General features: G+C 39.3%; 1 protein-coding gene and 1 non-coding gene across 2 annotated transcripts in view; both read left to right on the top strand.

Annotated features, from left to right (window-relative positions):
• LOC124594792 overlaps positions 1 to 22,502 on the top strand; it is a 333,960-nt gene that overhangs the window by 83,742 nt on the left and 227,716 nt on the right. The gene's annotated exons all lie outside the window — the stretch shown is intronic.
• On the top strand, positions 13,318 to 13,392 carry Trnas-cga. The gene has a single exon. It is a non-coding gene; the product is annotated as a tRNA-Ser (tRNA).

Genomic DNA, 22,502 nt, shown 5'->3' with positions numbered 1-22,502 from the left:
TATTTGACTCTGAAATTGAGAGTTCCCGTAGATTGCACAGTATTAGTTTATTTTGCAATTGTTCTTTTTTCATGTTTCCTAACTTTCATGTAATCTTTTTTCCAGGGATTTGTTAGCCAACTTCTTCTGACTGGTAAAACTCAGTAACTAAATTCGTAGTTTCTTTCGGAGGAGATGACCCATCTTTCTTTCCCATAAACACATTAATAATGCCTTTGAGGCCAAGCCTTTTGTTGTTGAATCATGTGATTTTTTGCCCAAAAATGATTTTGAATTTTTGCGGGAGACCAGTTTAACAGAAGTAGAGTAAGGAACTGAATTTTATTTATAGTTTCTATTCCGAGCAAAAGTAATTTTTTTTAGATTTTCTAAAATGTCTTCAATTAGATCCAGGTGTTCGTGATTCCTCTGTGTCTGACTGCTGAAAAACTTTAGCTTGTAATGAAGTCAGGCCCTCTGCTGTCACTTCTTAACATATCCAGAGCAGCAAGTTATGAATTTAGCTTTTCCCATGTTTCACTAGTAGCATATTTCTTAAATTTCATTTATGGTTTTCTATTTAAGAGGTTCAATCTCAAATTTTCAACCATAAGTGTACATTCAACCAGTCTAGCACAATTTTTTTTGAACAGCTGGCTACACAGCTCATTAAGGCATCAGCGACCATTGGCGACACGTCAGGAGGGTAGCAAGTTGCATATCTGGGTTCTGTCTGCTTTTACATTTTATATCTTCAGATAGTCTTGCTAGGATGGGTAGGACGTGCACATGCTGTGTCCAGATGCGGGAGTTGGTCGCAGTTCACGAACAGCTGAAAGTGCATTTGGCTGCAGTCATCCACCATCAGGTTGCTGCCTTGGGGTGCAATGGTGGTGGAGACTGTGGAATGGTGCATGGGATATCCCAGGTGTCGCTTGTTTCACCCAAGGGCTCTGTTGCCCAGGTACCTCCTAGTGTTCCCTACATTGTGGATCTGCCCTTACAGCAGGGCAAGTGGCAGGTGGCACTACATCCATGTCACTGGAGACAGAGGACCAATGTCGAGGCTGACCATTTGGCCTTGCATATTCACCCTGAGGGTGAACGTGTGGCTGTTCCTTCAGCAGGGTCCGAGCAGGCACTCATATGTGGGGGTTTGCTAGTTTTTGGGAACTCCAACATTAGGTGCATTATAGAGTCCCTTAGGAAGATAGCGTTCAAGGCTGGAAAGAAAGCCAATGTGCACGTGGTGTGTCCGCCAGGAGGGCCTCAGTCGAGATATGGAGGTGGCCTTGCCTGCGGCTATTGAGTGTACAGGGTGCAGTTGTCTGCAAGTTGTGGCTTACATTGGCACCGACGTCGCTTGCCACGTGGGTTGTGACGCCACCCTCATGTCATACAGGTGGCTGGTGGAGGTGGTGAAGGCTGCTAGCCTCATGCACTAGGTGTAAGCAGAGCTCACATTTTCAGCATTGTTCCCAGAGTTGATCTGGGTCCTTTGGTTTGGAACTGAGTGGAGGAGGATCTCAACCAAAAGCTTTGTTGACTCTGTGACAATCTTGGCTGCAGATTTCTAGACTTGCGTTATGAGTGGGGATTTGTAGGACTCTCCTTGATAGGTCAGTGGTGCACTATACAAAGAAAGCAGCTACTCAAATAGCAGCATACTTGTGAAGAGTGTATGGGAATTTTTTGGCTAGGTGGTAGTTCAGTACCACCTAGCCAAAAAATCCCCATACACTGATGAACACATGCCAATCAATATGCAGAAAGGAAAGCCAGAATGCATCACAGCAAAGACACTTCAGCTGTTGAAATTTTATCAGTAAATTGTTGAAATATTCATAACAGAGTTCCTGAATTTACTACTCTCCAGGAATGTTCTCGCGCTGAAATTATTCTTGGGGCCTAGAGCTGGCTGAAAACTGAAATAGAAAGCTCTGACAAGAAACTCATTAAGTGCAAGGTTGCAAGTTAAATCTTTAGTGAGGCTCATTTGAAAGTGTTGTGTTGACAATTATGGCAGGAAAAATGTTAGCTGATAATGACTCATCATGTGTATTAGGAGGGGGACAGAAAGTGAGTGTCCAGGAGATCCAGAGATCAACCTTCTACAGGATGTATGTATTACACTTCACAAAATGGACATTGTTGATATTCAAGAAATTTTCAAAACAAACCTTTAACTTGCACAGTGAACACCAAGTGAAAAATGGTGCGTCACAGTGATCACAAAGGTTCGCACCATCAAGATTGAAGGTGAACTCTGGGGAGTTACAAACTCTACCTGGATTTTCAGCTAGGTATCCACTCTTAAAGAATGCATATATAATGATATTGGCCTAACAGAGTGATGAAAACTGATGGAATGTGATGGGATGCCATCAAATGCGAGACAGTCGGTCGTGGAGCTAATCGTGAAACTGACTACCCTGTAAGGTGTAGCTGTAGATAGTGCGATAATGTTTTATAAGAATGGAAAGAGCAAACTTCCAGAGGCTGAATTTGTCCAGTGATTCCATGTGATATGAATTGTAATGTCGTGCACTTTTCAGGAGGGATAGTTTGCTCTAAAGGAGTATGATTTCTATACACAGACCAGGAATCAAGTAAAAGCAAATTATTTTGACCAACTGTTGTCCAAAAGCAGTGCTCATACCATAGTTTTTGTTCTCTTATGCCCATTTTCCCACTCTTGCTTGCTGTGTTGTAAATATTCCATAGTAATTTTGTAAGGTCTTGCACATGAGAAAGAATCGGAGGGTGCAGAGCACCTCCAACTTCTTGCAGCACAATAAATAACTTCCCAGCCAATTTACCATTCAGATTAAAAGTCAGCATAATTGTATATGAATGTGTTAAGGCATTGATGTTAGTTAATCTTGAGACAGTTCTTCGTACTTCTAATACCCAGGGTTCATTCCACATGCATTTCCCCTGTAAATCCCAATAGGTCGGTGTTGAAAACTGATTCCTTAATGAATGATGGGATAAGTTTTTCTGTCTGATCTACGCCCGCATCTCGTGGTCGTGCGGTAGCGTTCTCGCTTCCCACGCCCGGGTTCCCGGGTTCGATTCCCGGCGGGGCCAGGGATTTTCTCTGCCTCGTGATGCCTGGGTGTTGTGTGATGTCCTTAGGTTAGTTAGGTTTAAGTAGTTCTAAGTTCTAGGGGACTGATGACCTAAGATGTTAAGTCCCATAGTGCTCAGAGCCATTTTTTTGTCTGATCTACAAAGATTCAGGCCGATTCCACAGTTTTCTGTGCTTCATCAAGTTGATGCTTTGTTTGGAATTTTCATTATCTTACGTCCTCAATTTCTGTACCACTATTTGAAGTTATGCAACAATCCCCCGCTTTCCTTGAAATCACGGTAATCTATGTTACATGAAATTTGATGTGAATGATATAGTAGGTCACTATCCTGAACATCCTGTGAACTGCAACAAGCACCCTTGAAATGTGCAAACACCAGTTTTTGTAACAAGTGTGTGTTATCCTCCCTTGAATATCTGTAGTTTTTCTTATGCTCTACACTGTCCTATTGCTAAGGACTTACGTAAAATCTGTTCATATTTTTTTTTAATTTTTTAATTTTAATCCTTTTCTTCTATGCTGTGGGTGATCTTCCATGTACATAATTATGTTTAGTACCTGCTCCTTGGATGACAATCGTCCTTTACTGGGTTTCTCTGGAGACAGAATTTGTGGCTCCCTGTCTAACAAGGATGGTGAACTACATGGCTCAACATTTGTTTTGGTATCGCTTTCACTTGTGAAGCTCATATTGTCACCATTGTACTCCTCATGTACATTGTCCATTCCGTCAAGCAAACACGATGCCATACTTTCCTCCAAAACATTAATATTTCATTTGGCAATTCCTTGGGTTCCTTTCTGATGAAATGTCAACTTCCAAGTGTTGTAAATATAATGCAGCGTTTGCTTTGTTTGTTGGCATTGTTTTGTACCAACACAAGCACTGTAGCACTGCTGTGAGTTAGTTGTCAATCAGCAGTTAAACTACACCCCATAGCCTCATGCTGTGCTCACCACTGGATACCTCCAATCCCCTGCCCCCTGTTGACATCAGCAGTGAACATTGTGGTTGCATGGTAGACAATGTGTGGGGCATTGAATGCTGTAGACATCGCATCACACTCAAGGGGTTCCTTGTGAGATACTTAGCAAGTCATGTAAAGTATATTGGAAAGACAGATTAGGAACCATAGGAGTGGAAGTGTTCATTGCAGTTGATAAAAATATTCTCTCTATTGAGGTCGAAGTTGTGTGCGATAATGAAGTTATTTGGTCACATATAACAGGTATAGGTATAGGTGGAACCAAATTAATTTTTGGATGTTTTTACCAGTAAACATATTCTATCCTGACAGTTTACATGCTTTTCAAAGGAAATCTGTGGTCAGTAGTGTGTAAATACCCAGACCATGCAGTACTAGTTGGAGGCGACTTTAAGCTATCAAGTATAGACTTGGATGTCTGTGGATTCATTCTCGGGGGTACAGACGGACAATCTTGTGAAATACTTTTGAACAGAAAACTGTCTTGTGCTGCCAGTTCGGCAACTCGCACACAAGTATTTTAGACCTTGTAGCTACAAAGAGGCCAGACATTATCGACAGTGTCAGTATAGAGCCAGGGATTAGTGATTGTGAGTCATTATAGTGACTATGGTTATAAAAGTGAATAAATTGGAAACAATTATCTGGCACAATCAGATCTACTCCAGTTTATTGGCTTCCACTGTTAACTGGTATAATGCCTCCTGATCTACGCAGATGTACTGCCCTTATGAGAAAATTCCACAATATCTCCAGGAATTCTAACCTACCCGTGCATAGCAACCTGCCACTTTTAAATCGTAAGAGAGAAATCACGCCATCCAACTCTGTGTGATGCTGCTGACATGATTCTAAGGATTTCAAACCTCTTGAAGGATGGAAAGGTCAGTGGGAAGCAGTGACAGATTTGCACCTACATAACATCTTCTCAGGTGCTAAACTTCCAAGTGGATTCGACCTACGATGCAAGACCTGGACTACTCTCAACAGAATCCGTACTGGCCATGGCTGATGCAGGGATGCTCTCTTTGAGTGGAAGAAGCTGCCTAATCCAGCCTGTGACTGCAGGGCTCCATACCAGATGTTCACCACATAGTCAGTGAATTCAGGATTGGATCCTATCACGGAGCCGAAGAGGACTTCCTGCTAGCAACTCCAGATGCAGTGTGCTGGATTGAAGGACTGGATATTCAGTTGTAAAGACAAACTTAAGTTTCTTGTGTGTCAATATGTACATATGTATATGTAATTTAATTTCATGATATGTCTGTATTAGCCATATGCTAAATAAATAATAAAGTGAATAAATTGGTCAAGAAGTCTAGGAGAGTGTCTCTTCTAGAAAGAGCAGGTCAGCAGTTGTTAGCACCACACGGACACACTGAGCTGACATCCCTTAGTACCAGTAAAATGGATGTAGAGGAATTATGGGCATAGTTTAAACACATTGAAAATTGTGGTCAAGAGAACTATTTGCCTAGTAAATGTATAAGGGATGGAAAACACCACCATTGTTTAACAACGAAATTCGAAAAATGCTGAGGAAGCACTCTCGGTTCAAAAGAGAACATGCAAATGACGACAGGCAAAGGTTAGTAGAGATTTGTGCATCTGTGAAAATATCTATGCATTAAACGTACAACTAGTACCATCGTCATACCTTAGCAAAAGATCTGGCCTAGTACCAAACAAAATTCTGGTCCCAAGTAAAATCACGAAGCAGATCTAAGGCTCCCATCCGGTTGCTCATTGACCAGTCTGGTGTGGCAGTTGAAGTTAGCAAAACAGAAGCCGAAGTTTTAAATTTTGCATTTAAGAAATCATTTATGCTGGAGAATAGTACATACTTAGCTTGCATCATTTATTGTGAATCTTCCCCCCCTCCCCCTCTTTTACACGAAATCCCAAGCGACTGGAAAACAAGTGCAGGTGACTCCTACACATAAGAAGGACAAAAGAACAGACCCGCAGAATTACAGACCAATATCTCTAACATCGGTTTGCTGCAGAATCCTTGAACTTTTTCTCAATTTGAGTAAATTCTTGAGACAGAGAAGCTTATTAGCACGAGTCAGTGTGGTTTTAGAAAGCACTGCTCATGTGAAATTCAGCTTGTACTTCTATCACATGATAAACTGCAAACTACAGATGAGGGGCAACAGGTGGATTCCATATTTATAGATTTGCTGAAAACATTAGACATGGGACCCCCTGTGTACTGTTAACGAAGGTACAACCATACAGAGTAGGTTCCCAAGTATTGCGAGTGGTTTGAAGACTTTTTAAGTAAATGATCCCAGTATGTTACCCTCGACAGTGATAGTTCATCCGAAGTGCCCCATTAAAGTGTGATAGGGGTATTATTATTTTCTATATACATAATGATCTGGTGGACAGGATGAGCAACAGTTTGCGTTTGTTTGCTCATGATGCTGCTATGTACGGGAAGGTGTCAGACGAGTGATTGTAGGATGATACAAGATGACATGGACAAAATTTCTCTTTGGTATGATGAATGGCAGCTAGCTCTAAATGTAGAAAAATGTAAGGTTATGTGGTTGGGAAGAAAACGCGAACCTGTGATGTTCAGATACAGCATTAACAGTGTCCTGCTTGATAGTGTCATATTATTTAAATGTCTGGGCGTAACGTTTGAAAGCGATATGAAATGGAAAGAGCATTTGAAGATTGTGGTAGGGAAGGTGAATGGTTGATGTAGATTTATTGGATAATTTTGGGAATGTGTGTTTTATCTGTAAAGGAGACTGGAAACAGGACACTATGGTGACTTATTGAGTACTGCTCAAGTGTTTGTGATCAGTACCAGGTTGGATTAAAGGAAGACATAGAAGCAATTCAGAGTAGGGCTATTAGATTTGTTACTCATAAGTTTGAACAACATGACGGTGGCTTACGGAGTATGTATGTAGATATTGATGTAGATGAAGCTGTTTTTCTCTCTTTGACTCTTCTATATTATTTCCATGAAAATTTTTTTCTGTTTAGTTGGGGACTTGGCAAACAGGACAAGAGTTCGATTTAATCCTGTTACTGTAGTTTCCTTAATTAGTTTGGTCGAACTATGTGAACGATTCTTTTCACTACACACACAACTCACATTAACACTAGAAATTTCTAATTCTTTCAGTTCTTGTTAATTTAATTCTGCAGGCAGAACAGATGTTTACAGCTCCTTTATATTTGTCTGGGGTGTCATATTTTCTTTCATTTGTGGCATTAACTTCAAAGATGTTTGTCATCAGCTGTTTTAGTGTATGCTAATTCTAGGGATTGAAGCAACGATGATTTACATAACATTTTTCTTCCATTTTAAGCAATCTGTGAATTATCCATCGAATTGAGCTTTTCTTAGATAAAGTAGTAAATTTTGATATGAAATTGACTAAAAACTATTACACAAGCACATATAACTCTATTCAATACACATCTGTATGACAGCCACAGCTGTGAAAGAACTAACCTGCTTAGATCAGGGGAACAAAAGAAAGTTGCTTGTTTATTCACTGTGCTTAGCAACCGACTTGTCAGCATCTTCTCACAGTGAAACATAAACAGCAGTTCATCGACCAGCCCCTTGTCGTGATTCATGGGTGTAGTGTAATGTGAGCAGAGCCGAAAGGTTTTGCTGCTGTTTTTATTTACTTTTTTCTACAGCTCTCCATTGAAGATACAATAAAAAATTTACTAATTGTTTTTAAATCAAATGCTGAACAATATGGAATAAATTTGTGTTTTTTGGAAAAATGACACATGATTAAAATTACATTAAGTGTAAGTTCTAAAAATGTTGCATAAATAGCAACCCAAAACTAGACAGTATTACTTTCATTTTGAATTTTGATACTTTGACTTTGCGTAGTTTCTGAGCTACAAGTCTCAGAATTGCATGAGTTTATTAAATTATAGTAACTTTGACCCTTAAAAAACCTGGAAGCACTTGTCATAGCTGTGATTTTGCAAAAGAGATTAACTTAACCTCTACATTAGAAGACAGAAAATTGAACACCCACAAAAAATTCAATGCTTTTATGATGTCCAAACTGAAGTGGAACAGCCCATTCCAGGAATCCAGCCTGATCTTGAGTCCCTCCATCCCAGAACCTCTCCTCTGTGTTTGCCTCTCTCCTTACTACCACTGTCCACACTCATACCTTCTGCATGCATCCGAAAATGTGATGTTATGGCTAGATATTGTACCCAACAGAGAGAATATCTATATAGAATTCTGAGTGGCTGGGATGGATTCGTCTAGATAGCCTGTGAATATGTTGGCGTGGAATGGTTTTAAAATAGATGATGCCTATAAAGGAGAAGCAATTGTGGGTGAGGGTACAGTTAGTTATGATGACCGGGAAGGAGGTTGTGGGGTTGGAGTCAATCTGATGTAGGGAGAAGTAGTTTTCATTGACAATGACTAGCAGGTAGTAAGGGGACATGAAGAGTGGAGAAACTGGGGGAATTGGTTGGTGTCTTATACGAGGGTAGGATACTGGCTATTTTTAAGTGTGCTTGTCTGCCCCTCAGCACCTTATCAATGTAGTGTGGAGAAATCCACCCTATTTCAGTGTTGTTATTCCATCCTGGATTTTCCGATGTTAGATTATGAGGTGAATAATTTCTTAGCACAGAAAAGAAGAGGGCTGGATTGAAGACTGAAGAGGTTGACAAAAGGAGAAATGGAAAAGTAGAGGGAGGGAGGGAGGCAGTGTGTGAAATAGTACTAATTTTGTTTCCTTTCTTAGTACCACTGATAAGGGAGTCATGAGGAAGTGTGTGATCAAGAGTGCAGAGTATACATGAATTTGAATGTAGGGAGTGCAAAATCTGCCCAGCACATAATGGGCAACAATGTCAGTGTTGATGATTGGTGTGAGACACTGGCATTGTTATTACAGCAGGTAATAGAAGTAGCTATGAGCAATAATGTGGATCCCCCAATACTACTTTGTGCACTCGCGAGGCAACATGCCTGACCATCATCGTGTCCTGCTCCGTCTCTCATGATCGTTAGTTCTATTAATCAAGTCATTTAAATGATGTCTTTTTCACTAAATTGGGAGGCAACGCATTTGAGCGTCTGTGGGGTCTGCCCCCTGCTCTGCTGAGACCATTGTCAGCACTACCATCTATGACACCACCCACAAGCAGCTGTTGGCTGTTCAGTTCTGTATTCCTGGCTCGCTTTTGCAGGTTTCCTTCAACAGATTTTGTACTGTAGTGTTTGGAATTATCTTCACACAAACACAGTTTACCTAATTTTACTGCCTCTCTCAAATTGTCTTTTTGATTTGCTTCTTTCAAGCTTAACTTTTAAATTTTGAATTGTCCTTCCTCCACTTTCACCTATAAGTGGGTGTCCTCAAACTTTCTCGAACTTGGGCCTCATACCAGTGCTGCAACTAAGATTGGTCTCTGCCATCATATAGTGCAATTGTGTGTAATTCACATAACATTAAGAAAAAAATTTCTTCTCCCTTCAAATGAAGCATGAAAGTTACTAACTTTTTCAAGCTGTATGGACTTTCGGCAGAGTATTTCTTGGTTATTGTTGGGTCGTAGCTACTGACTTCCACTGTATTTGCGCGTCCATATGTACCGAGCTACTGCTTAAACCTTTCTGAATTAGCACTATTTCAGAATATTGCAGTGAAGAAATGTTTGAATGGATAGCACATCGTTTGGATTGAGTGAAATAAAGTTATTTTAATTCTAAATCACAAATACTTCAGTGTTAAATGTAAAAAAATTAGAAGAGTTGGGAAGTACTGTTGTTGTTGTTGTTGCTGTTGTTGTTGTCTTCAGTCCAGAGACTGGTTTGATGCAGCTCTCCATGCTACTCTATCCTGTGCAAGGTTCTTCCTCTCCCAGTACCTACTGCAACCTACATCTTTCTGAATCTGCTTAGTGTATTCATTTCTTGGTCTCCCTCTACGATTTTTACCCTCCACGCTGCCCTCCAATACTAAATTGGTGATCCCTTGATGCCTCAGAATATGCCTCACCAAGCGATCCCTTCTTCTACACAAGTTGTGCCACAAATTTCTCTTCTCTCCAATTCTATTCAATACCTCCTCATTAGTCAGTTGATCTAGCCATCTAATCTTCAGCATTCTTCTGTAGCACCACATTTCGAAAGCTCCTATTCGCTTCTTGTCTAAACTATTTATCGTCCATGTTTCACTTCCATATGTGGCTACACTCCATACAAATACTTTCAGAAACGACTTCCTGACACTTTAATCTATGCTCGATGTTAACAAATTTCTCTTCTTCAGAAACGCTTTCCTTGCCATTGCCAATCTACGTTTTATATCCTCTCTACTTCGACCATCATCAGTTATTTTGCTCCCCAAATAGCAAAACTCGTTTACTACTTTAAGCATCTCATTTTCTAATCTAATTCCCTCAGCATCACCTCATTTAATTCGACAACATTCTATTATCCTCATTTTGCTTTTGTTGATGTTCATCTTATATCCTCCTTTCAAGACACTGTCCATTCCATTCAGCTGCTTTTCCAGGTCCTTTGCTGTCTCTGACAGAATTACAATGTCATCAGCGAACCTCAAAGTTTTTATTTCTTCTCCATGGATTTTAATTCCTAATCTGAATTTTTCTTTTGTTTCCTTTACTGCTTGCTCAATATACAGATTGAATAACTTCGGGGATAGGGTACAACCATGTGTAGCGGTATATAGTAACTTAAGTGTAGACTTCCTGAGGCATTCTGCAGATATGAAAAAGGGACATACTCTCAATCATTAAATTCTCTTTCCATTGTAAATTTCCAGGCAAGAATAGTGGACACATGCAGTATAGCAATTGTTAGTCCTATGGGTTCACATTTGTGGACTAGGTCACATTTAAAGTAATAGTAATGGGTTATCAGAACAAGAAAGTCTAACACTAGCATTGAAAGATCTTAAGACAGAAATAAAGACTATTCTGACTAACAGTAAATTTAAATGTCAGTTCTCTGCCACTAGAATCATTCATACAACTTGTGAAAGACCTATCGGTAACATTTGTTGTGTATGCATATGGCATAAATAATAAGTGTAATGAATTCTTCCAGAAATTTCCATCAAACATCCTATTGACAGACAGACATAAAGTGCATCACAAAATGCACCAGGGTACAGTATGGAAAGAATCATGTATTATGTCCTTATTTTGGGCTGAGACAATCTGAACTTAATTTCAGTTTCCAGTAAATGCTTCACACAATATCTTCAAATAGGTTGTCTTGACATTCCTTTCAATTCTTCTCTCAGTTTATGGTCAGTTTTTAATTTCCATCATTGTGTTTTGTAGAAAATTGCAGAGTGAAATAAGTTGGAGATAAAATAACAAATTTCTCTTTTTATTAGAAACCAAAATGTGACACAGAAACCACAACAGTAAAGAAAACCAAAGATATTTGTTTTATAATTTTACAGAGTGAACATTGATAAGTGCTCTCTGGTGTACTTTCTTTAGGAAAATTAGAAACAAGACGATCAGCTCCACCACCACTCAATATAACAAGCTTGTTTTTGTTGATACTTCACGTTTATTCTGTTGAGTTTGTTTTTGAGATCGTTGACAGAGCTTTTCTGTTTGGTGTGGACTTTTTTCTTGTTAAAGGTTTTATAAACAAATTTGCCAACTGTTTGTCAGAACAAACATGAATCTTCATTCTCATGGTTTTCAACAGTTTTGCATATATAATGATATTTAATGTCTTAAGTGTTTGGTACATTTTTATGATCTGTGTTTTTAATCAAGCCAATAGCACATTAATGACAGAGTGTAGTTCATTTTTAGATCTGAAAACAGTTCATTGAGAAAACCACGGAACCAAACAACTTCAGTAGCTACACATCTGGCCTATTTCTTGACCTTGTTACCCATTTGCCAATATGAACACAATGACACAAGTCCTGTTGCTAACCAGCCCACATAGCCTGTTGTTGACTGACAAGTGTTATGGTCACCACCAGAATGGGCATCAGAATAGACCACCAATCCAGAAGTTGGCTTTGTACCTTATGGTCAGACCTTTGGTCCCCTGTAGATACTTCATAATACTTTGAGCAGCATGCCAATTATCAGGAATTGGATTATGTAGAGACCAACCCACCATGCTCACATCGAACAAGATGATTAGTCATGAGACAGTTGCAAACATTAAGCTGCTGACTACCTGTTGATAGGCTTGTTATCCATATCCTTTGCCTCATTTTGTTTGCAGGATATTGTCTAGTGTGCAAACTGGTTCCAGGGTCAAAAGGAGTGGAGTTTGGTTTCATATCATCCATATGGAATTTCTGAAGCACACAGACTTATGTAGATTTCTTTTGCAAAATGGTTGTGTTCTATTTTCAATCCACTGAAGTATTTTCAATTGCCCACAATATTTCATATGTTGGTTCCACTGTTGTCAAAACTTTTCTAATATTTCTAGAGACTTATAGATGAGTAAGCTGTAATCCACATAAAGTGCCAGCTGGACATCAGTGTCATCTGTTAAAGCGTTTGTCTGTATTCAGTTGCTCAAATCCAAACATTGTGATAAACTGTACAAATTTTTGACTCCAACAGTGTGGTTATTGTTTGAGTTAATATAAACTCTTCTTCAATTTGCAAACAATATTTGAGTCCTCTAAAACACACATTTTTGATTATTTCATGTAAATTTCTTTCAGATCCCTTGACATCAAACTGCCAGATTTCCGTATCTTGTGAAGCTTCTATTGGTGATAACTCTAGGTTGAGTCATACAGGACCACAGGAGAGAACATCTCTTCATAATCAATGTTTTCTTGTTGCGAACAATCTTTTGCGCATAATCTAGCGATCAGTCTTTCCCTCAGAACCTTGCTTCACATGATAGAAACACTTAACACAGTTTTGAATTTTCTCTTCAGCTTGCCATACTGATGCGATTGTATCTTTCCTTTTTTCCTTCCTGTCAGAGTTCTACTCCTATTTGGCATGCTTACAGGTACACCGCAAAGAGTGAGAGATATATATGTAGTAGTGCCTATCTTCCAGAATGAGATTTTCACTCCACTGCAGAGTGAAAATCTCATTCTGGAAACATTCCCTAGGCTGTAGCTAAGCCATGTCTTCACAATATCCTTTCTTTTGGGAGTACTAGTTCTGCAAGGTTCGCAGGAGAGCTTCTGTAAAGTTTGGAAGGTAGGAGATGAGGTACTGGCAGAAGTAAAGCTGTGAGGACGGAGCGTGAGTCGTGCTTGGGTAGCTCAGTTGGTAGAGCACTTGCCCGCGAAAGGCAAAGGTCCCGAGTTCGAGTCTCGGCCCGGCACACAGTTTTAATCTGTCAGGAAGTGTCAGTGCCTATCTTGTTTCGAAATGGAAAACCTGAACTTTGAGGGGAACTGATATTACCTAGAAAAGTGAGCCAATTCTAAAAGACTCAGAATTGTGAATATATAGAAACAGAGGTACTGAGTTTGTGTTGTTGTTGCTGCTTCTTCTTCTTCTTCTTCTTCTTCTTCTTCTTCTTTTTTCATTCTTCTGACTGGTTTTGATGCAGCCCACCATGAACTCCTCTCCTGTGCCAACCTCTTTATCTCACAGTAGCACTTGCAACTGACATCCTCAATTATTTGCTGAATGTATTCCAATCTCTGTATTCTTTTACAGTTTTTGCCTTCTATAACTCACTCTAGTACCATGGAAGTCATCCCCTGCTGTCTAAACAAATGTCCTATTATCCTGTCCCTTCTTGTCAGTGTTTACCACATATTCCTTTCCTCTCAGATTCTTTGCAGAACATCCTCATTCCTTATCTTATCAGTTCACCTAATTTTCAACGTTCTTCTGAAACACCACATCTTAAATGCTTCAATTCTCTTGTGTTCCGGCTTTCCCATAGTCAAAGTTTCATTACTCTACAATGCTACACTCCAAACATACATTCTCAGAAGTTTCTTCTTCAAATTAAGGCCTTGGCCAAGAATTTTGGGGATGATATTTTGTCGAAAGTCAGATGGTATGTTACCTGACTCATACGTTCTACACACTGATGTCAATAATTATTTTGTTGTCTCTCCCCCAAATGATTTTAGAAATTCTGTTGGAATGTTATCTATACCATCTGCTTATTTGATCATAAGTCCTCCATAGCTCTCTTAAATTCGGATTCTAATAATGGACTCCAGTCTCCTCTAAACCGACTCCTGTTTCTTCTTATTCCTTAATGAAATTTGTCATTAAAAATATATCACTTTTTCAAACCAACAGCTCAATTCATGGAATCAATACTAGAAATAAGAATAATTTTCACAAGGATTGAAAGTCACTTAGTCTTGTACAAAAAGGTGTGCATTATTCAGGAACACACATTTTCAATAACTTGCCAGCAGCCATAAAAAGCTTAACAACCAATGAAATTCAGTTTAAGAGAAGCCTAAAGGATTTATTGGTGGCCAACTCCTCCTACTCCATTGATGAATTTCTCAGTAAAACCAACTGATATATATATATATATATATATATATATATCAGTTGGTTTTACTGAGAAATTATATATATATATATATTAGAGGGAAACATTCCACGCGGGAAAAATATATTTAAAAACAAAGATGATGTGACTTACCATACGAAAGCGCTGGCAGTTCGATAGAAACACAAACAAACACATACATACACACAAAATTCTAGCTTTCGCAACCAATGGTTGCTTCGTCAGGAAAGAGGGAAGGAGAGGGAAAGATGAAAGGATGTGGGTTTTAAGGGAGAGGGTAGGGAGTCATTCCAATCCCAGGAGCGGAAAGACTTACCTTAGGGAGAAATGTCTGCTTGTGTATGTGCGGATGGATGTGTGTGTGTGTGTGTGTGTGTGTGTGTGTGTGTGTGTGTGTGTGTGTTGGGGGGGGGGGGGGGGCGCACCCGCGTGCGCGCAAGTGTTCCCCCTAAGGTAAGTCTTTCCGCTCCCAGGATTGGAATGACTCCTTACCCTCTCCCTTAAAACCCACATCCTTTTGTCTTTCCCTCTCCTTCCCTCTTTCCTGATGAAGCAACCGTTTGTTGCGAAAGCTTGAATTTTGTGTGTGTGTTTGTTTGTTTGTGTGTCTATCGACCTGCCAGCGCTTTTGTTTGGTAAGTCTCATAATCTTTGTTTTTTATATATATATATATATATATATATATATATATATATATATATATACTTCTGCACAATTTCAGTGCAGTAATGTGTTCATTGTAAATAAGTATTATAGTAGTTGTGTTACATGTTTATTACCTTATAAATAAATAAAAAACTTTTTTGTTTTAAATTCAGTGCATTAGTATTTGTAAAATTACTTTCATATAGTGTTCATTAAAAAATGACGATCATTCCACTTGGGACCTGTGGAATGGTACATTAGCTTATTTGTTTTAGTTGTAAGTATTTGTCATGTATTGTTGTTTTTCTGACATGTTCCACATCCTGGAGGACCTCCTCACTACGGATCAGTTGGAATGAAAGTAAATCTAATCTAATCTAATCTAATCTTCTATCACTTAAGACAAATCTTCCCCCTCATAGAGGCCTTCAGTATACTCTTTCCACCTGTCTGCTGTCTCCTCTGCATATAACACTGGAATTCCTGTTGCTCTCTTAATGTTACCACCTTTGCTTTTAATTTCACTGAAGGTTGTTGCTGAGTCAGTCCTTCAGACAATCATTTCTGTTCGATTTCTTCCCAGTTTTTATGGAGCCATTTGATATCAGCTTCCCTGCACTTCCTATTTATTTCATTCCTCAGTGACTTGTATTTCTGTATTCCTAAATTTCCCTGAGCATTTTTGTGCTTCCTTCTTTCATTGATGAACTGAAATATTTCTTCTGTTACTCATGGTTTCTTTGCAGTTACCTTGTTTGTACCTATGTTTTTCTTTCCAACTTCTGTGACTACCGTTTTTAGAGATGTGCATTCCTCTTCAACTGTACTGCCTATGGAGCTATTCCTTATTACTGTCTCTATAGCCTTAGAGAACTTCAAACGTATCTTGTCATTCCTTAGTAATTCTGTATCCCACTTTTTTTTGCATTTTCATTCTTCCTAACTAATGTTTTGAACTTCAGCCTACTCTTCATCACTATTACATTGTGAGCTGAGTCTACATCTTCTCCTGCGTACACCTTACAATACACTATCTGATTCTGGAATCTCAGTCTGACCATGATGTAATTTAATTGAAATCTTCCCGTATCACCTGGCCTTTTCCAAGTATACCTTCTCCTCTTGTGAAGCTTGAAGAGAGTATTTGCTATTACTAGCTGATATTTATTACAGAACTCAACTAGTCCTTCTCCTGTTGTTATGAACCACTTACTGAAATTATGTTTTGGAGAATAATATGTTTCCAAGTCATTGTATAAGGCTTCACCTTGAAGCAATGCACTAAGTTGTTATGGTATTAGTTTTTTTGGTTGCACTGATATACTGGATGGTCAAACACACCCTTATTTTCATTATTTTCTGTTGTTTCGATTCAGACTGCATTATGTATGTCATACCAGCTATGCCAGGGGTTCCAGCTTGCAGGCTGCATGTGCACCAAAGCAAGTATCAGTGCGGCCCAAGAAGAAACCATCAATCACACGATCAGCAAGGGAGAAAAAAGGCCGTTTATGTAAAGATATGATAAATTGAATACTTTTAGTTGGGGGGGGGGGGCAAGGGCCATTAATCACCCTTTTTAAATATGCGTTTGAGCACACGTTTTCTTATCTGTAATAGTATTTAGGATATATAGTTTTCAGTAATTTCAGTAGAATCTACTGCAGTTTGCTAATTTGAGTGTCATGGTTTAAGTAGACAGTAACCATAGTGCAATGAATATGAAAACTAAATTATTGTTATCCAAATTTATTAATGTTACATATGTGATGCAAAGACTCTTCTCTGGTTTCCCTGGTGTACCAATGTGTATGACCACCTTAAAAACACAATCCCAGAATGATGACACTGAGGATAAAACTTCAATCTTCTCATAAAACATGTGATGCCCCATCTTCAGCCAAAGTTCCACTACTGTTAATTTATCTGGTTGCCTCTGGTGTGTATGGTGATGGTGTTCAACACAACATTCTTGCATGGTTCGTGTCTGCCCAGTATAAGATTTCTCACCTTGGCATGTGAACCTACATACTCCACATCTTCTAAGACCAATATTGTCTTTTACTGAACACAAAAAATTCTTCAGTTTTGCCGTTGGATGAAAAATGTACTCGGTGTCATGTCTCTTGGGGGTTCTTTCTATTCTTGAAGACATTCTGCCAAAATACAGCAAGAAGGCTGTTGCAGTGGGTGCTCTGCATCTTCTTTTACATCCCTACATTGAACTCGCTTTGATCGGAACATACTGCATATCTATCAGAAGAACTTTCTGTTGTAGCTCACTGGGCAGACAATCTGTATTGGAGACCACATGTGCTCAATGTACCAGATAGCATAAAATGCTACCGCACTGTACAGGATGATGACAGCTTCTGGCCTGCTAATATATATATGTGCGAGTTGTTTGCAGTGAACAGTATGTCCCAGTGTACCGTGAGCTTTTTCTAACCGTGACGCCAAGGAATGGTAAGGTGCCATCTTTTTACATGTGTACAGTGAACTGAATATTCGAGTGGAGTGAGTTCAGTCAATAAAATAGTTGGCTGTTGTGGGAGACAAAGGACGTCCTATAGTGGTGCTTTCACTTGTTCAAAATACTGATTACTAAATTGGACAAAGAAATTAGGTAACAACATGTTTAAGCAGTGCGACAATGTCTTTCTCAAACTCGTCACTGGTGAGCTCTAGTGTGTCCAGTAGAGATACTTTTGTAAAAATATGTCAAAGCTAACCAAAAGACCTGATGGTTGTAGTTTAAGCATCTTCAGGCACCTTATGAAGTCTGGATATGATGCTCATATTTGCCTATGAGGTCTCAACAGAGAGGTAAGATGTTTAGCCAGGAAATAGATAGGCATTCCACTGCTGGCCAAAGAGAAGACCCATCCATATGAGTCTTTGGTAGGCTATACAGTCTTGAGGGAACTGCAGCGTGTTGGTCCAGGTCCTTGATGATGATGGTCAGAACAGAGGTCTTGTTGAGTACCTCTAAAGTATTTCTCTGAACCTTGTCAATTTGATCCTCTCTTAGCTTGTGATATGCAGGGTCATCCAGCAATGCTGTAGTACTCAGTTTATAACTGGCGGAGTGAGACTTTCCTCTTGCCAGCAAATAAAATAACAGTCTTTGTCGGCTCTCAAGTCTCGCAGTCGTCCTTTCTGCTGAATTGATATTAAACTTTTTAGGTGGAGCTCTGGTTAAAATTTGGCAGGTTTACCTCCTAACCTCTTCTGCAATGTATCTTCTTCTATAGTGATACAGTCCTAGGTGAGCCTTTGCTTCTTCAGCTATTTTCATCTATGCTGCTCAGTATTTTGTATCTCTTTTATAGCCTCAGGCTCCCATGTTGATGTGATCTTCTATTACGTGAATCCACCTCCCTCTGGGTCTCCCTTTACCTCTAGCAGCATGGATAATAACTTTCATCATTTTCTTTTGCATTCTATCCTCTGCCATTCTCTTCACGTGTCCAAGCCATCGTATTCCTTGTGATTTGACAAATTTTGCAATATCTCTTCCTTGTAATAATGCTCATAGCTCAGTGTTATAGTGAATAATCCAGCCTTATGCCTCCCTTATTTGTCCATAAACTTTACGTAGTACTTTTTGCTCAAAGGATCTGAGAGTTTTTGTCATCCTCTGTCAGTGTTTGTACTTCTGATCCTTATGTGACAACTGGTTGAACTACGTAGGTATATATTATGAGATTTGTTGTTCTTGTAATAGGGCTGTTTCTGAATAGTAAATATGCTAAGTAAGCTCTGTTCCTTGCCTGTATCCTTTCCTTCCTAGGCGTTTTCAATGCTGTTATCATCCAATATTAAGGCCTCCAGGTAGTTAAAAGAGGACACTCGCTTGAAACATTTTTAATTTAAATTTAGATCTTTAGGGGTTCTTCTGGCCATGTATTTTGTTTATTTTCAGTTACTATGAGCCAGTTTTAATGCTTCTGTTTCCATTTCCAGGTACGTTTCTTTAATTATGTTGGCTTTCTTTCTACTAGTGCAATTTCGTTGGCATATGCACAAATCTAGCTAGTTTTCATAAATGTGGTGCCTCTTATATTGATTTTATTGAGGCTAGATCTTAGAGCTATATTTAGTAAGAGAGCAAAGAGACTATCACCTTGCTTCACTGCTTTTTGAAGACAGTGTTCACTTGTCCCGTTACATATTTTTACTTTGCTTTCATCTGTCATTGTCATTTTGATTATGTAAATTAATTTGGCACATGCACCAACTTCTCTCAGCAATCTGTATAGTTCTTGCCGATTTATGCTGTGAAAGGCTTGTTCGAAATCGATGTGTAGGATGTACAGATTTATATTATGTTTGTAGAACTTGTCTGATCACAAATATTTGACCAGTTGTTCCTCTGTACGGTCTAAAGTCACAGTAATATTCCCCAAGTATGCCTTGTGCCCACTTTTGTATCTTTTCATTCAGTGTCCTGTGAGATCTTAGAAGTCATGTTTAGCAGTATTATACCTCTGTAATTTTCGCATGCTGTTCTATCTCCTTAGTTGTAAATCGGGATTATTATTTCTTTTTCCTAGTTATCTGGCATAGTTTGTTTCCGATACATCTGATATTAGTGTGTGCGACTCCTTTATTAAATTTATTTCCATATCATTTCAGAGCCCGCAGCTCATGGTCTAGCGGCTAGTGTTTTTGCCTCTGGATCATGGGGTCTCAGGGTCAGTTCCCAGCTGGATTGGGGATTTTCTCTGCATGGAGACTAAGTGTTTGTGTTGTCCTTATTATTTCATCATCATCGTCTTCATCATTTACAACAGTGTCTAGATTGAATTGTGGAAAAATAGACTGTATAAGAATTGGGACTTTGTATGGGCGCTGATGACCGTGCAGTTTATCTCTCCACAAACCAATCATCATCATCATCATCATCATCATCATCGTCATCATCACATTTCAGTAATTTAGAGATTATGCAGTCTTCACAAGGGAGGTTGATTGTTTTTTATCTTGTGGGCATTAAGAGAAACCTCTTACAGCATTGGTTTTCTTGCACTGTTCCCCTCTTTCTTCCAGTGTGGCTGTCTGTTCTTCTGGGCTGTTATTTAGTGTGTCTTTGCGGTATTCTGCCCCTTATCTGTTCTTTCTCCCTTACCGTTTCTTCATCTTTACTTGAGCATGTATCTCTTTGACTCAAATCTACTCTTCATTTTGGCTATGTCACAATAGAACTTTCTCATTTCACTCTGTTCCTTTAGCTCTTCTAGTTCTTGATATTTGTTCTTGGTCCACACTCTTGTCATTCTCTTGCACAGCCTGCTAGCCCTTCTCCTTATTTTGCTATATTGTTCCATGTTAATTCTGGTTTCTCTTTGTAACAATCTTGTTTTCCTAGGTTCCTTCCAGTGCCTGTTATTTCTTGTGCAGCATCCTTAATGGCTTTTTAAATCCTCCTCCACCTTTCACCTACTCCTGCTGGTGTCTCTTCATTACTCAATTTCTCACTTTAGTATTAGTTGGTGTTTTTTTCATTTCTTCAGTAATTTTAAGTTTGTCTAAATTCCAGGTCTTTCTCTTTTCTGTTCTACTGCTATTCACAAACAGCAGTTTTACCAGATTGTGATCTGAATCACAATTTGTCCCTCTGCAGCTCCATATGTCTATAACGATGTGGACTGGTGGGCATTTCGTAAAATATGGTCAGTCTGGTTGGCTATTCCACTGACTGCCAACTTTAATGTCATACTCTTAATCATATTATTCTGTGCTCCAAATTGGCAAGTAGATCCCCATTCATGTGGTTTTCCTCATGCAATGAATGTTTTCCAGACACTTCTTGTTGATGCTCATTCCTCCCAATTTTTGTGTTAAAATCTCATACTACTAACATCAGCTCTTACTTACGAACTGCTCAACATACTTTTTCCTGATCCTCATAGCTGTTCTTTTATTATGCCCCTTTCTCTCCGTTGGTGCATTTACTATTGATATGTTCATCAATTTCTCTCTTATTTAAGTCTACACATTCTGACATTAATGGGTTCAGATTCCAATAAACTTTCCCTAGCTTTCCTGGTTACTATAAACCAAGTTCCAAATTGGCTGGTTTATTCCTCTGGCCCACTATATATTAATGGGTATTCGGATGTGTCGATCTGCATATTTCCTGGCCCTCTTATTTCCTGTAGTCCTACAATGTAATACTTAACTCCTAAGATTTCTTTGGCTATTTCTTTCATTTTTCCAGGCTGGAGCATTGTTCTCACATTCCATGTTGCTGTTGTCAGTATCCAAGGCTCCTGTTGAGTTTTCACAATTGCCTTTTTTTACAATTTGGGTTTGTCAGTTCAGTGCGCAATGTGTGGATTGTAGAACCAGGATTTTTTTATCAAGTTACTCCTTTAGCAAATCTGGCTTTACCACACCCCTAGAGCCCTCCTTACCTTCCGTTGCGGGACACGCTTTGTCTGGCTCCTCTGTCAAAACTGCTCTGGCTTGGGTGAGCCTACCGATAGCTATGCTACTGCTGGCACAGTCCTCGAGTCCAACAAGGCATGCAGACCCTCCTACCCGGCACTGAAAATGCTTTCTATAAGGCAATGTCCCTTTCTTGAGCACCAAAATCCCTGCATTGTCTGTGAGTGTAGTGCATTTTCTCCTTATGTTTCACCTTGAGACAAGTATAATTTAACATTTGGTGACCTTAGCTTGTTGTTTTGTTCGGTCATCTAGTGCCTAGGTAGTTCCACCTATCCGATCCCAGGGTACACCTGTGAAGTTCGAAGAGGTCTTTATATGCAATGATAGTAAATTTGCGGGAACCATGTGACGTTCCTGTCGCATATAATGTACCATCAGTCACTAGGGAAGCATTTTCTGTCACTTAATTCTAATGGGAGCCTCAGAGTCAATATTCAGTTCACCATGGAAGTGGAAAAAATGGCTCCTTGATGTCAAGGTTAGAAAAAGCCAATGATATGCTGGGTCATTGTGCCTACCACAAACTGACTCTCACAGAGGTAGATTTGCAGGCCACAAGCCGTTGCCATCCTGCACAATGCAGTAGCAGCTTGTGCTCTCTGGTATGTAGAGCCCACGTGGTCTCGGATACTGAAGTCTGCCCAGTGAGCTACACCATGTAAGAACGGTGTTCCAGCAGAACAGTTCTTCTGATAGACAAATATGCAATATATTCAGATTAAAGCGAGTCAGTGTAGTGATGTAAATGAAGATGCAAAGGCACCCATATGCAACAGCCATCTTGCTGTATTTTGGCACTGTGTCTTCAAGAACAGAAAGAATCCTCAAGGCACATGACGTCA

The sequence above is a fragment of the Schistocerca americana genome, chromosome 2 (assembly GCF_021461395.2).
Source record: "Schistocerca americana isolate TAMUIC-IGC-003095 chromosome 2, iqSchAmer2.1, whole genome shotgun sequence".
Lineage (NCBI taxonomy): Eukaryota > Metazoa > Arthropoda > Insecta > Orthoptera > Acrididae > Schistocerca > Schistocerca americana.
Note: the sequence above shows the minus strand (reverse complement) of the source record. Positions and strands in the feature narration are given on the sequence as shown.